The 14,738-nt window shown below is 43.9% G+C and overlaps 1 pseudogene; it reads left to right on the top strand.

The window, feature by feature from the left end:
* Positions 1-1,824: 1,824 nt before the first annotated feature.
* On the top strand, positions 1,825-13,582 carry LOC129353541 (sodium channel subunit beta-1-like; annotated as a pseudogene).
* Positions 13,583-14,738: the final 1,156 nt, after the last annotated feature.

Below are 14,738 nucleotides of genomic sequence, written 5' to 3'. Positions count from 1 at the left end.
TAATAAAACCATTATAAAATGATAATAGACATAAAACTATTATTTAGTCAAAAATGAATACAGGATTGTTTAAACTGGCTCCAGGCTGCAGAAATGTCATAGTTCATCTTAAATACCATCTGCATGTTTTTTACCATAAATGTTTGCAGCTTCTGCAGATGAAATGTGAAACAACGAGACAAACACATTTTGTTCTCGGGGATTTTAAAATGAATCAGTGTCTCTCAGTGTCTGCAGAGGTTTCTGTGTCGTTTCCTTCAGTGGTTCTTGGTGCAGAAAACAAACGGGACATTTCATTTTTGGAGCTTTAGTAGCCGTTTCGTTTCGTGTCTATTGAGTTTTTTAGCGCCACAGGAACTGTTTTGGTTGATTGAGTTGTTCTGATCTGACTTGAAGAAGACAAAGCCTTTGACCTGCACTGTGTGGCCGTATGTAAATAAAATAAAACAAACCAGCAGGAACTGGAAGCAGACAGTCAGCATGTTGAGACGTAAATGCACTTGTGAAAAGCTGTGAACTCTGAGAGCAGCTCAGTCTGAACCTCTGTGCTTCATTGAGCTGCACAAGCAGAGCAAATGTAAACTTGACTCCTGCATGGATCCTCACCCACCGGGGTCCATGTGGGTCAGGGGAACTTCAGTGGTGTGATTGGTGCTTCCTGTTCAATGCATCAACTGTCAAAACCATAAAAATCAAAAACCCATCGTTTTCCTGGAATAATTCATCCCCGCCAGCAAAATGACTCTTCACTGGGGGAAACGCTGCTGTTTCCGTAGCTCAACATAACGTTGGTGTCATGCATGTTGGTGTCTTACTTTTTAATGTCCTGAGAATCGATCAGCACCAGCAGACAGGATGTTGCTGTTCCTCTGAAAGCCAATAGTTTCTCACTTTTTTAGATGTTTTAAAATCTAAAAACTGAGAAAACATGAACTTTATTCTCTCACAAGTTCAAATCTGAGATTTCTCTGCTGTGTCCTCCGTGATGCTGTTTGTTCTCTGATGAACCAATGAAGCAGAATGACCAAAAGCAGCTGCTGTCCTGCCTTTTGGCCTGTAGGTGGCAGCACCGTCCTGCAGCTCGATGGGCTGAAACGGAAACATGAAGATGCATCCTGTAGGTTGATTTTCTGTCTCTGTTTGATGAGTTGATCTCCTGATGATCAGCCTGGTTTTCATCCAGTTGGTTCTGATTGGTCCAGTTGAAACTCTGTTCCTATTATTTCTGCTTATTGTTTTATTTTTGCTCACTTTGTGTTTCATTTATTGTTTTATAAAACAGTTCAGTCCAGAAGGATTATCAGAGTGCTGGTGAAACTCACCATTAGCTTCAGCTAGATTCCATATCAGTTAGCATTTTAGCAGTTGCTAAAGCTAAATGTTGCGCTGACAAAGTATTTTAGCTTTAGCCTGAGTGGAGCGTATCAGTAGTGAATAACGTGTTACTGTAGCTCTGCAGCGTTAGCGCTGGCTAAATGTCGTGTTTTTATAGCGTTTATTCTTTCTGCTAAATACCATGTTGGTATAGCAGTTTAGCATTAGCTTTCATCACCATGTTATTTCACGTTAGCATTAGCTCCTGCTAATGTAGGGTTAGCCTTTTAGCTGTGGTGTTGTCATTTGATGGTGAGGGGTTTGTGCTGCTGACTCTCTGCCCAGTCAGGAGGATTTAAAACTTGCCTGCAGAAATGAATCTGCTGCTTTTATGTTTGTTTCTTAAAATCGTGTCATAACTGTTGAACATGGAGCCGTTTATTGTGACGCTTTGCCTTTTCGTCCTGTTTGTGTTTTTGCATCTCTGCATCATGTGGGACTTTCAGAGGACATGGACACGTCACATAGGAAAATCTGATATCATAGCAACACCTCTACGGCTCCCTCCCCCGTCCCGGACGCAGCATCAGTCCGTCAGTCTCCGCGCGTCGCTGTGAGGGAATAAACGCTCCGTCTGCAGCACGACTGCAGCACAACTGCAGCACCACTGCAGCCCGTCTGCAGCACATCCGCCTGCTGGATGGTGGGATGCAAGCCGCTCACCTTTGACCCATCAGGGGTTTTGGAGAGAATATCAGATTTTTCTGTGGAGGAAGCAGAGAAATGTGAAAGTGAAAGCAGGTGAAACCAGAAACCGACTCTGCTTCCATTTATTCATTTGGACCGGCCGTCCTCCATCAGGTCCTCGGCCCCTCCCCCTCGGTGGCAGTGGACACTCCCCTCTTCATCAGGAGGAGAGGAAGAGGAGGGCAGACCACACCCAGAGTCCCAGCAGCTCCGTCCTGCTCTTTCTGGCTGCAGAAGGTCCGGACGTGTCGGCGCTGGCGGCTGCGTGTGTTTGGTGCCTGAACGGATCCGGGATGCTGCTGCTGCTGCCTCTGACCCTGCTGGCTCTTCAAGGTGAGTGGCTGTCTGCTGATCTCTGGCTTCACCAGGATTCCTGTTTGTTTTACTGGACTGAGCCGCAGGAACAAGGTCAGCATGAACTTTCATCTTTTAACCAACACTTCCTCAGGCGTTCTGGGACTTTTCCTCACACTCGACCTTCATGCTGCAGAAATATCACCGTCACGGATTCTAAAAACTCCCAGCTTGGAAACCAAAGTATGAAAACGCCAAACAAATAAGAGCCAGAAAAGAAGCTTAAAGACGAGCTGTGAACTTCTGGACGCCTCCATCAGTCATAAAATATTCAGATCAGGCAGCAGATAGAAGCTGGACAGGAAGGAAACGATGAGCAGCGATTAAAGGTTGAGAACCAGACAAGAACCAAACGAGGCTGAACATGTCGCCAAAGAGGGAACAATTCTTCTTTTATTAAACAGTGAACAGTTTGGGAGTCTACAACAAACCGCTGTAAAATATTATTATTTTACTTATTTTCCTGAACTTTTCCTTTATTTACAGCCGTTTTTATTCCTGAAAATTTGAGCAAAAGGCTGAAAATGCAGAAAAGATGCAAAAAGTTGCAACTGGTTAAGTGATGCTGCTTAACGAGGAGTTAAAACTTCCTCCTCTAAAAGCATTATTTCCATTAAAATGCCGTGAAACATCATAATATGTTTATTTTTATTGACTAGCTGGAAGGATGAATGTGAAGGTTCATTAAAATAATGAGGGATGAAAAGCATGAAGAGGGACAGCTGAGAAAAACATGCAGTGAAGCAGAAACAGGATGAAAAAGATTCCATATGATAGTTTGGCTTAAATAAATCAAACAGTTTATATTGAGGACTTGTTTTGTTTTTTGTGAAATTCAACCAACAACCAAAATATTTCTTTAATATTTAGTGATTTAGTGTGAGATGGGTTTTTTTATGTGTTTTTTACATGTGCTGGTCTGAAGCTGATAAATCCTCTGAAAACGCAGAACGTTCTCCGCCAGACGTTCACTTGCAGTTCATTCATCTCCTAAAGCGTTAAAATGCGTCTTCAACGGTGTTGGCAACTCAGACTTCATGAAACCTGCAGTAAATAAAGTTCAGCTGGACGCAAAGCAGGAAATGCTGCAGATTTATGACCAGATTCATGAATTATCCACCGGCTTTAATGTTGTGATTAATTTAGATAGAGGCAGAATCCAGCTGGCAGCTGCAGAGGCTAATGCAGGCGCCCGCCGCATTACAGAACCATTAGTCTGCAAATGGATCTGGAGGAAAGTTCTGGTCAGAGCAGATCAAAGAGCCCAACAACCTGAGACTGGATGCAACGAAAAGAACAAAACCAGGAACAGAAATCAGGCTCACAGCAGATCCAGCTGCTTTGAAGAGCTTCTGTTCTCCAACAGAACCGGTTCTGGGTCTCCAGGGTTCTGAACGACCCGAAGTTCTGCTCAGTCCAGCAGCTGTTTGCTCCTTTTGCTCATCGGGCCTTTGGTCCATTTCCTGTCAGGGCGGGAAGCTCAGCTAATTCTCAGATTACCTTCCACTGTTTACTGTGGTGATGTAGCATTTTAGCCCTAGCTTGGTTAGCATGTTAGCATTAGCGGTGTGGTTAGCGCTCTTGGGTTAGCACAGCTAACTCTTCCAGGATGTCTTTAAGGCTCGAGCATCAATCCGTCCCAGAAGAGGATCCAAACCATGATACCACCTCCTGTTCTGACCCGCACAAACAGACCCAAAAGCTGGTCGGAACCGGTTCCTCCCTCAGAATGAACCGGTTCCTCTCTCAGAATGAACCGGTTCCTCCCTCAGAATGAACCGGTTCCTCCCTCACAATGAACCGGTTCCTCTCTCAGAATGAACCGGTTCCTCCCTCACAATGAACCGGTTCCTCTATCAGAATGAACCGGTTCCTCCCTCAGAATGAACCGGTTCCTCTCTCAGAATGAACCGGTTCCTCTATCAGAATGAACCGGTTCCTCCCTCAGAATGAACCGGTTCCTCCATCAGAATGAACCGGTTCCTCTCTCAGAATGAACCGGTTCCTCCATCAGAATGAACCGGTTCCTCTCTCAGAATGAACCGGTTCCCTCTCACAATGAACCGGTTCCTCTATCAGAATGAACCGGTTCCTCCCTCAGAATGAACCGGTTCCTCCCTCGCAATGAACCGGTTCGTCCCTCGCAATGAACCGGTTCCCCTCTCAGAATGAACCGGTTTCTCCCTCAGAATGAACCGGTTTCTCCCTCAGAATGAACCGGTTCCTCCCTCACAATGAACCGGTTCCTCCCTCAGAATGAATCGCTGCAGGTCTGCATTTGGTCTTGGTTACGGTTCATCTCAAACAGGAAGCTGCTGACTGACGATCTTCATCGCTCAGCCGAACGGATGGAGACAGGATGGAGTTCAGTCCTGATTCTGTTTGCAGCTCCGGGTTTCCTCCACGGCTCTGACCCAGACAGAGCGAGATAATTGTCTCTGATCTGATTACACACACACACACACACACACACACACACACACACACACACACACACACACACACACACACACACACACACACACTGTGCAGCCATGCATCACCATCGCTGACGCAGCTGCAGCTCTTCATGTCCTCAGTCCATCTGTCTGCAGGACGTCATCTTCCTTTGCTGCTTCCTCTAAAACTGGATTTAATTTTATAAATATAAATATGTTGACTTTGTTTTTGTTCCAACAATTATTTTTGTTTTGGTGAGAAAATTGAGATTTGTGGCAAATTTTTGTTTTCAATGAAATGAAGAAAAATGGAAATAAAAATTCCTGCAGCGAACAGTTGGTGTGTGTGTGTGTGTGTGTGTGTGTGTGTGTGTGTGTGTGTGTGTGTGTGTGTGTGTGTGTGTGTGTGTGTGTGTGTGTGTGTCCTCATTCGTGAGAAATGATGGATGGACTGTCTCCATCTGAGGAATGGGACATGGGAGGACAGAGGACAAACTGCTTTTGCTCTTTTGGGTCCAGTGTGGACACACACACTGAACCAGAACCAGAACCGGGTCTTCTGTGTCCCCTGCAGCTGCAGAACTTTTCCTTTTCTGCAGCTGGAGGACGATTCAGTCCTCAGAGACAAACAGCTGCTGATGATGGATTAAAAAGCAGCAACAAAATCCTAATCTGCTGCAGCGTAATCCCAGACCTCAGTGTTCAGCTTGCAGGCTGGATTTGCTGCTGCTGCGTCGGATCATCGTCCTTCCTGCATGTGATGACTCCGCTCTCCTTGCTGTCGCTCTGCATCTTCGTTCTCTCCGCTCCGTCTTTTCTGCGCCTCCTGCTGCTCTGGTCGGTTTGACTCACTCAGCGTTACGGACGGAACCAACAGAACAAAAAACAACAGAACCAGTTCAAGTTCTTCGGCCACAGCGGCGGCCATCTTGGATTGAGTCGCAGAATCCGAAGCGAACTCCCAACGCAGCGACTAGAAGCATCTCTGAACTCCCATTTAAAAATGTGTTTGAACGTATTTTACTGCAGTGGAGACCAAAAGTTTACATACACCCGCTTGTTGAGTCGCCGTCTGACGTTAAATCAGAGCAAACTTGTCTTGTTCCAGGCCAGCAGGAATCAGCAGGGTTATTTCTAGAAAAACAGATAGAAATAATCTGTTATTGACTGATTAAAGTGTTTAAGGTCAAAAGTTTTCATACGTTTCCTCAGGATCAACACAACTGTCTTTAAAACTTTGTGACGACGTCGTTCATCTGGAGCTTTAACCTTCTGGCTGTAGATGCTACGAAGTTCCTCCTGCAGCAAAGCATCTCATCCTGAGACGATGAGCCGGATGGCGCCGCGTCCATCTGGTCAAACAACTTCAGGATGGGAAAGTCCAGTTGTTGAGGAAGGAGAAGGGTTCTGGTCCGAACGGAACAACTCCAGAACAAGAGCCAAAGGGTCGATGATCATGAAATCATGCTGCGGCGTGATTTCAGGTTTTGGTGATTTCAGGTCTTGTGATTTAAGTCTTGTGATTTCGGGTCTTGTGATTTTTAAGTCTTGTGATTTAAGTCTTGTGATTTCGGGTTTTGGTGATTTCGGATCTTGTGATTTTAAGTCTTGTGATTTCGGGTCTTGTGATTTTTAAGTCTTGTGATTTCGGGTCTTGTGATTTTTAAGTCTTGTGATTTCGGGTCTTGTGATTTTTAAGTCTTGTGATTTAAGTCTTGTGATTTCAGGTTTGGTGATTTCGGGTTCTGTGATTTTGGGTCTTGTGATTTCAGGTCTTGGTAATTTCAGGTCTTGTGATTTATAAGTCTTGTGATTTCGGGTCTTGTGATTTAAGTCTTGTGATTTCAGGTTTGGTGATTTCGGGTTCTGTGATTTCGGGTCTTGTGATTTCGGGTCTTGTGATTTAAGTCTTGTGATTTAAGTCTTGTGATTTTGGGTCTTGTGATTTCGGGTCTTGTGATTTAAGTCTTGTGATTTCAGGTTTTGGTGATTTCGGGTTCTGTGATTTCGGGTCTTGTGATTTCGGGTCTTGTGATTTTTAAGTCTTGTGATTTCGGGTCTTGTGATTTCGGGTCTTGTGATTAAGTCTTGTGATTTCGGGTTCTGTGATTTCGGGTCTTGTGATTTCAGGTCTTGTGATTTTTAAGTCTTGTGATTTAAGTCTTGTGATTTAAGTCTTGTGATTTAAGTCTTGTGATTTGTCTTGTGATTTCGGGTCTTGTGATTTAAGTCTTGTGATTTAAGTCTTGTGATTTCGGGTTTGGTGATTTCGGATCTTGTGATTTTTAAGTCTTGTGATTTCGGGTCTTGTGATTTAAGTCTTGTGATTTCGGGTCTTGTGATTTTTAAGTCTTGTGATTTAAGTCTTGTGATTTCAGGTCTTGTGATTTTAAGTCTTGTGATTTCGGGTCTTGTGATTTAAGTCTTGTGATTTCAGGTTTTGTGATTTCGGGTTCTGTGATTTCGGGTCTTGTGATTTCGGGTCTTGTGATTTAAGTCTTGTGATTTAAGTCTTGTGATTTTGGGTCTTGTGATTTCGGGTCTTGTGATTTAAGTCTTGTGATTTCAGGTTTTGGTGATTTCGGGTTCTGTGATTTCGGGTCTTGTGATTTCGGGTCTTGTGATTTTTAAGTCTTGTGATTTCGGGTCTTGTGATTTCGGGTCTTGTGATTTAAGTCTTGTGATTTCGGGTTCTGTGATTTCGGGTCTTGTGATTCAGGTCTTGTGATTTTTAAGTCTTGTGATTTAAGTCTTGTGATTTAAGTCTTGTGATTTAAGTCTTGTGATTTCGGGTCTTGTGATTTCGGGTCTTGTGATTTAAGTCTTGTGATTTCGGGTTTTGGTGATTTCGGGTCTTGTGATTTTTAAGTCTTGTGATTTCGGGTCTTGTGATTTAAGTCTTGTGATTTCGGGTTCTGTGATTTCGGGTCTTGTGATTTAAGTCTTGTGATTTCAGGTTTGGTGATTTCGGGTCTTGTGATTTAAGTCTTGTGATTTCGGGTTCTGTGATTTGGTCTTGTGATTTCAGGTCTTGTGATTTTTAAGTCTTGTGATTTTCAGGTCTTGGTGATTTCGGTCTTGTGATTTCAGTCTTGTGATTTCGGGTCTTGTGATTTAAGTCTTGTGATTTGGGTCTTGTGATTTCAGGTCTTGTGATTTCAGGTTTGTTTTCGGGTCTTGTGATTTTTAAGTCTTGTGATTTCGGGTCTTGTGATTTCGGGTCTTGTGATTTAAGTCTTGTGATTTAAGTCTTGTGATTTCGGGTTCTGTGATTTCGGGTTTGTGATTTCAGGTCTTGTGATTTTAAGTCTTGTGATTTCGGGTCTTGTGATTTAAGTCTTGTGATTTAAGTCTTGTGATTTCGGGTCTTGTGATTTCAGGTCTTGTGATTTAAGTCTTGTGATTTCGGGTCTTGTGATTTTTAAGTCTTGTGATTTCAGGTCTTGTGATTTTTAAGTCTTGTGATTTCGGGTCTTGTGATTTCAGGTCTTGTGATTTAAGTCTTGTGATTTCAGGTCTTGGTGATTTCGGGTCTTGTGATTTCAGGTCTTGTGATTTAAGTCTTGTGATTTGGGTCTTGTGATTTCGGGTCTTGTGATTTAAGTCTTGTGATTTCGGGTTCTGTGATTTCGGGTCTTGTGATTTAAGTCTTGTGATTTCGGGTCTTGTGATTTAAGTGTTGTGATTTCGGGTTCTGTGATTTCGGGTCTTGTGATTTAAGTGTTGTGATTTCAGGTTTTGGTGATTTCGGGTCTTGTGATTTAAGTCTTGTGATTTCGGGTTCTGTGATTTCGGGTCTTGTGATTTAAGTCTTGTGATTTCAGGTTTTGGTGATTTCGGGTCTTGTGATTTAAGTCTTGTGATTTCGGGTCTTGTGATTTAAGTCTTGTGATTTCAGGTTTGGTGATTTCGGGTCTTGTGATTTCAGGTCTTGTGATTTTTAAGTCTTGTGATTTCAGGTTTGGTAATTTCAGGTCTTGTGATTTCAGGTCTTGTGATTTCAGGTCTTGTGATTTAAGTCTTGTGATTTTGGGTCTTGTGATTTCGGGTCTTGTGATTTAAGTCTTGTGATTTCGGGTTCTGTGATTTCGGGTCTTGTGATTTCAGGTCTTGTGATTTTTAAGTCTTGTGATTTCGGGTCTGTGATTTCGGGTCTTGTGATTTAAGTCTTGTGATTTCAGGTCTTGTGATTTAAGTCTTGTGATTTCGGGTCTTGTGATTTCGGGTCTTGTGATTTAAGTCTTGTGATTTCGGGTCTTGTGATTTAAGTCTTGTGATTTCGGGTTCTGTGATTTCGGGTCTTGTGATTTAAGTCTTGTGATTTCAGGTTTTGGTGATTTCGGGTCTTGTGATTTAAGTCTTGTGATTTCGGGTCTTGTGATTTCGGGTCTTGTGATTTAAGTCTTGTGATTTTAAGTCTTGTGATTTCAGGTCTTGGTAATTTCAGGTCTTGTGATTTCAGGTCTTGTGATTTCAGGTCTTGTGATTTAAGTCTTGTGATTTGGGTCTTGTGATTTCGGGTCTTGTGATTTAAGTCTTGTGATTTCGGGTTCTGTGATTTCGGTCTTGTGATTTAAGTCTTGTGATTTCAGGTTGGTGATTTCGGGTCTTGTGATTTAAGTCTTGTGATTTCGGGTCTTGTGATTTCGGGTCTTGTGATTTCAGGTCTTGTGATTTTAAGTCTTGTGATTTCAGGTCTTGTAATTTCAGGTCTTGTGATTTCAGGTCTTGTGATTTCGGGTCTTGTGATTTAAGTCTTGTGATTTCGGGTTCTGTGATTTCGGGTCTTGTGATTTCAGGTCTTGTGATTTTTAAGTCTTGTGATTTCGGGTCTTGTGATTTAAGTCTTGTGATTTCGGGTCTTGTGATTTCAGGTTTTGTGATTTGGGTTCTGTGATTTCGGGTCTTGTGATTTCGGGTCTTGTGATTTTTAAGTCTTGTGATTTCGGGTCTTGTGATTTAAGTCTTGTGATTTTTAAGTCTTGTGATTTCGGGTGCTGTGATTTCGGGTCTTGTGATTTAAGTCTTGTGATTTCGGGTCTTGTGATTTAAGTCTTGTGATTTAAGTCTTGTGATTTAAGTCTTGTGATTTCGGGTCTTGTGATTTAAGTCTTGTGATTTCGGGTCTTGTGATTTAAGTCTTGTGATTTAAGTCTTGTGATTTCGGGTCTTGTGATTTAAGTCTTGTGATTTAAGGTTTTGGTGATTTCGGGTTTTGTGATTTCAGGTCTTGTGATTTTTAAGTCTTGTGTTTTCCAGAGGACTGAGGCGTTTCTCAGTCCTCAGGCTGATGACCACCAAACAGAAATCCCTCAGAGTCAGAAGCTTCTCTGCTGAGTTTCAGCTAAATGGATCCTTGTTTCCTCTCCTCACAGGTCAATAAAGGTCACATTGGACGTGTGACGTCAGTCAATGAGTGAAATGATGGTCGATATGAAGCCATGATGAATAAACAGTTTTCTATATAATTTTGCTCCTAATATTCTCTTTTCCTCCTTTTCCTCTGCAGCTAACCTTTGACCTCTTCTCACTCTCTCCCCTCATTTCCATCTTGGGAACGTTTTCCTCTCTGTCCTCCATCGTTCCTCACCTTCATGCTCCTGTGCTCTTCAGTTTAAACCAAATTTAAAGGTTTCCTCAGCGCTGATCTGATGTCGTCATTTTCTGTGTTTTTCTCTGTGTTTATTTGAGTTTCTGTCCTCTGAGTCTTCATGTTGTCCTGATTTCTCCATGTGTGTCTCGTTCCCTCCTGTCTCCTTTGTTCCCTGTCAGGTCCTTGTCGTCTGTTCCCTGGTCTGACCAGTCGCTGCCTGTGTTTTTGGAATATTGGACTTTATCATCATTAAATGCCTCATTATTGTTTCTACCTGGGTCTCCAGAGTCTCCCTCACATCCTCCCCCCCTCCATCTCATTATTTAACATGGACCCCCCCGCGCCCCCGTGACCCGCCCCTGAGGTGAAAGTTCAGGGCAGCACCTCTTTGAGGCCTCAGTGGAAACTGATGCAGTTTGAAACGTTTGGAGCTCCAGGTGTGTTGCTTTGGCCGATGACGAGTTTGTGTCATGATGATGGTGATGATGTCGGTCATATATAGACTCTGGCGTCTATATCTGACGTGAGATCCGGTTGGAGCTGACAGGAAGCAGAACCACCGACTCACTGTTGCCTCTTTATTTCCTCTCACTTTCACATCTTGAAGACAAAATTTCAGCAAAACTGAAATCCAAATTTCTGGAATACCAAAGTGAAGCGATGAGCGGAAATAAAAACAATGCAAGAAAAAAGAACCTAAAAGGTCAAAAGTCACGCATGTGTTGAGCATTCAGCAGCATGTAAAACTGAAGCTGCAGAAGCTCCTGCTGTTTTCTGAAGTACTGAGAGTTTGCCTGCGAGTACTGAGAGAAAACATGGCCGCCCACGGCTCTGACCTCTGACCTGCGACCCAGCAGGAACTGACAGGAACTCCTCCTCCCTCTGCAGCCGGCCTGAGCCGCGGCGCCTGCGTGGAGGTGGACTCGGACACGGAGGCCGTGGCCAACAATGGCTTCAAACTGGGCTGCATCTCCTGCAAGATGAGAGCCGAGGTTCGGGCCAAAGCCGTCGTCACCTGGTACTTCAAGGGCTCCGACGACGACAGCTTCTCTCTGGTAAGGGCCGAACGTCGATCAGCGCGGCGCTCGCCGGCGGGTCGGCGTTGTTGTCATGTCAGTCAGAAATGACGTTTGTTCAGGGGAACGAATCCCAACTGCTGCTGCAGTCAGTCAGGCTGAAATCCTGCAGCTGAAATCCTGCAGCTGGGTTTCAGCTAAAGCTGGAAGCAGCATCACTGGTTCCCTCGGGTCCAGGACAACAAGGTCTGCAGGTGGGAGACAGACGCCTGCATCAGCAGAGAGCTGAGTTGACGGCTTCTCCTCCCGGCCGTCCAGACTGGAAGCCTGAGGTCCTGCAGCGGCTCAGTGTTCCTCAGGGTCGGGTCCGGCTCCCCTCAGCCTGCTGTCTCTCCTCTGCTTCCTGTTTCAGCTGTATGAGTATGAAGACAAGAGGGGAGATTTTGGACCCGCGTTTCGAGGAGCGTCTGGACTGGAACGGCAGCAAAAGCACAGAGACCTGCAGGACGGCTCCATCTACATCCTGAACGTGACTTTCAACGACACGGGAACCTACAACTGCACCTTCAGGAGAACCCTGATGTACACCAACTATCAGCACGAGAACAGCACCACCAAGATGATCCACCTGCACGTGGTTCCAAACCGTAAGAACCGGGACAAACATCTGTTCATTCATTCATTCATTCATCCATTCATTCATTCATTCATTCATTCATTCATTCATTCATATCACAGGTTAGTTAGCAAACTAAATATTTAGTCTGAAGCTAATTATTCAGCTTCAGATCTGTAAACTTCAGTTCAGTTTACAGATCAATATGTTTTTATATTTATATCAATGTTTGTGACACCCAGCTTTTATTTTGAAAGTCTACTTCTGCTTATCAACAAACAAATTTGAATATTATGTAAATATTTAGCTCAATATTTTAGTTTTGAGATAAATATTAAGTTTGTTAGGCAAATATTAAAGATGATAGTTTGGAGCTACATATTTGAACTGAAAACTTAATATTTATGAAAATGAATAAATAATGAATGTATTCCAGTTTTCTCTCCTGTGACTGGAGGAGCAACTCGGGTTTTTATGTTAGTTTTGACTGTTGCTTCACAAACATCACAGAAAAACTGCAGCCTGATCATTTTCTCACTTCCTGACGACATTCAAGAAAAAATAAAAGAAAAACTGACTCAAGATTATTTTCTTTTTGAAAGTTTTTCTATTTCATCAGCAGAGATGGAAACATGAAACCTGCCTCTCGGGTTTCATGTCTGATGGTTGCTGTAATCTGATCCAGCTGAAAGCTGCAGCAGCAGTTTCTCCAGCTGCAGCAGCAGTTCTCCAGCTGCAGCAGCAGTTCTTCAGCTGCAGCAGCAGTTTCTTCAGCTGTAGCAGCAGTTCTTCAGCTGCTGCAGCAGCAGCAGCAGTTCAGCTGCAGCACCTGCTGCAGCTGTTTCTCCTGTTTGCTTTCAGTCTCGTCTGTATTTCTGCTGTTATTAAATATTTGTGACTAATGAGCCTAAAAACATCCATTCATGCGTCATGAAGCTGCAGCCGTTCATGAAAAGAAGCTTTTAGTCGAATTTATTGAGAATTTTGGTCACAAACGGGAGAAGTGTCAGTGGGTTTCCATAGCACCCTCTGGCTGTGTGTCGCCACAGTGACCAGAGGCCTGGCGTCCATCTTGTCCGAGGTCATGATGTACGTCTCCATCGTCGGGCTGCAGCTGTGGCTGCTGGTGGAGATGATCTACTGCTACAGGAAGATCTCAGCGGCTGGAGAGGAGGCGCTGAGGGAGACCGAGTGAGTGACCCGGACCAGAACCAGAACCAGGATCCAGATCCAGATCCAGGATCCAGATCCAGATCCAAGATCCAGATCCAGATCCAGGATCCAGATCCAGATCCAGATGTGTTTCAGTGCGTCTTTGTCCTGCAGGGCCGAGTATTTAGCCGTGGCTTCAGAGAGTAAAGAAAACTGCGGCGCCGTCCAGGAGGCAGGTGACGCGGTACGTCCAACAGGCTGCAGGTCCAGCGTTTCTTCCAGGTTTTTCCACCAATGTAGTTCCATACTGGTTTCTACGGCCATGGATTTAGAAGTTTTAAATTGTGTTTAACTTATTTTTTTTTATATAAAGAAGGGCTTATTTTCCAGTTTGAGGGACCAAAAATGAGCTTCAAAGTTAAAGTTTTACTGAACTTTTCTGCAGCCAAAACAAATGCAGTGAAACATCTCTGAGCTGCAACTCTTCTCCAGGTTGATGGAGAGAACAAGGCGACGTCCCTGAGGAACTCCGCCTCCCTCTCGTCTCTCTGGTGATGGGATGATGGAAGCGGCGTCTGTAAATACGCTTCACCTCCAGACCGCCTCCCTCTGCATGCAGACCGACAGCCAGTCCCTCCTCAGGTCTCACTGTTTGCTTTTAAAGGTGACATTTTAAAAACGGAATCAAATTAGTTTTTTTTAAAAGTCCTTTACGAACCGCAGCTGCTCACTGCCAACTGTTAAAGCAGCTGAAGTTTTTCCCCGTTTGGATTTTTTCTTCCAAAACCTGCAGAGAAACAAAACAAAATTTCATCAGTTATCAAAACAAAACTGGAGTCGTGTTTCACCCTCTGCATGTTGTTTAATCGGACTGCAGCGCCACCCAGTGGACCCAAAGAGAAACGACGCGTTCAGATGGTTTATTTATCACATAAATCAATGAATGAAGATCTAGAGCAGGGAGACAACATCCAGTCCTGCAACCTTTAGATGAGTCTCTGCTGCACCTGAATAGAATAATGAGGTCATTAAGGCTCTGGAGAACCAGGAGGAGGGAATGAAGCCGTTTCATTCCTGTTTGGATCTGTGGCTCATCTAAAAGCTGCAGGACAGCTGGAGGACTGGAGTTTGACATCCTGGTCTGAATATTCTGGAGTACCAAACTCTGGACAGTCTGCCAGTGACCTGCATCATTACAGCTGAAACATTTTAACTATGCATGTTTCCTAACCTGGAGGAAAACGGGCCGATGTGGGATCTGCTGCTCCGGCACCGAGGAGAAGAAGCCAGGAAGAGTTTAACGGCCAGCAGAATCAGGTCTTCCTTCAAATTAGGCTTAAAATGGTCTCTTTAAAAGGTGCTTTGCCCAGTAAAAAGTCGACATATTTGGACAGTTTTTAGTCCTTTTTCGGTTGCATGACTCCAGAAGTGCTTTAAGAAGTGAACCGATTTCTGCCTTCCAGCGATTATAATCCGTTCCAGTAAAATAACTCAAAGCTCCAGCTGAA

This window comes from Poeciliopsis prolifica, unplaced genomic scaffold, assembly GCF_027474105.1.
Source record: "Poeciliopsis prolifica strain line A6 unplaced genomic scaffold, Auburn_PproV2 SCAFFOLD092, whole genome shotgun sequence".
NCBI lineage: Eukaryota > Metazoa > Chordata > Actinopteri > Cyprinodontiformes > Poeciliidae > Poeciliopsis > Poeciliopsis prolifica.
This window is presented reverse-complemented; position numbering and strand designations above follow the sequence as displayed.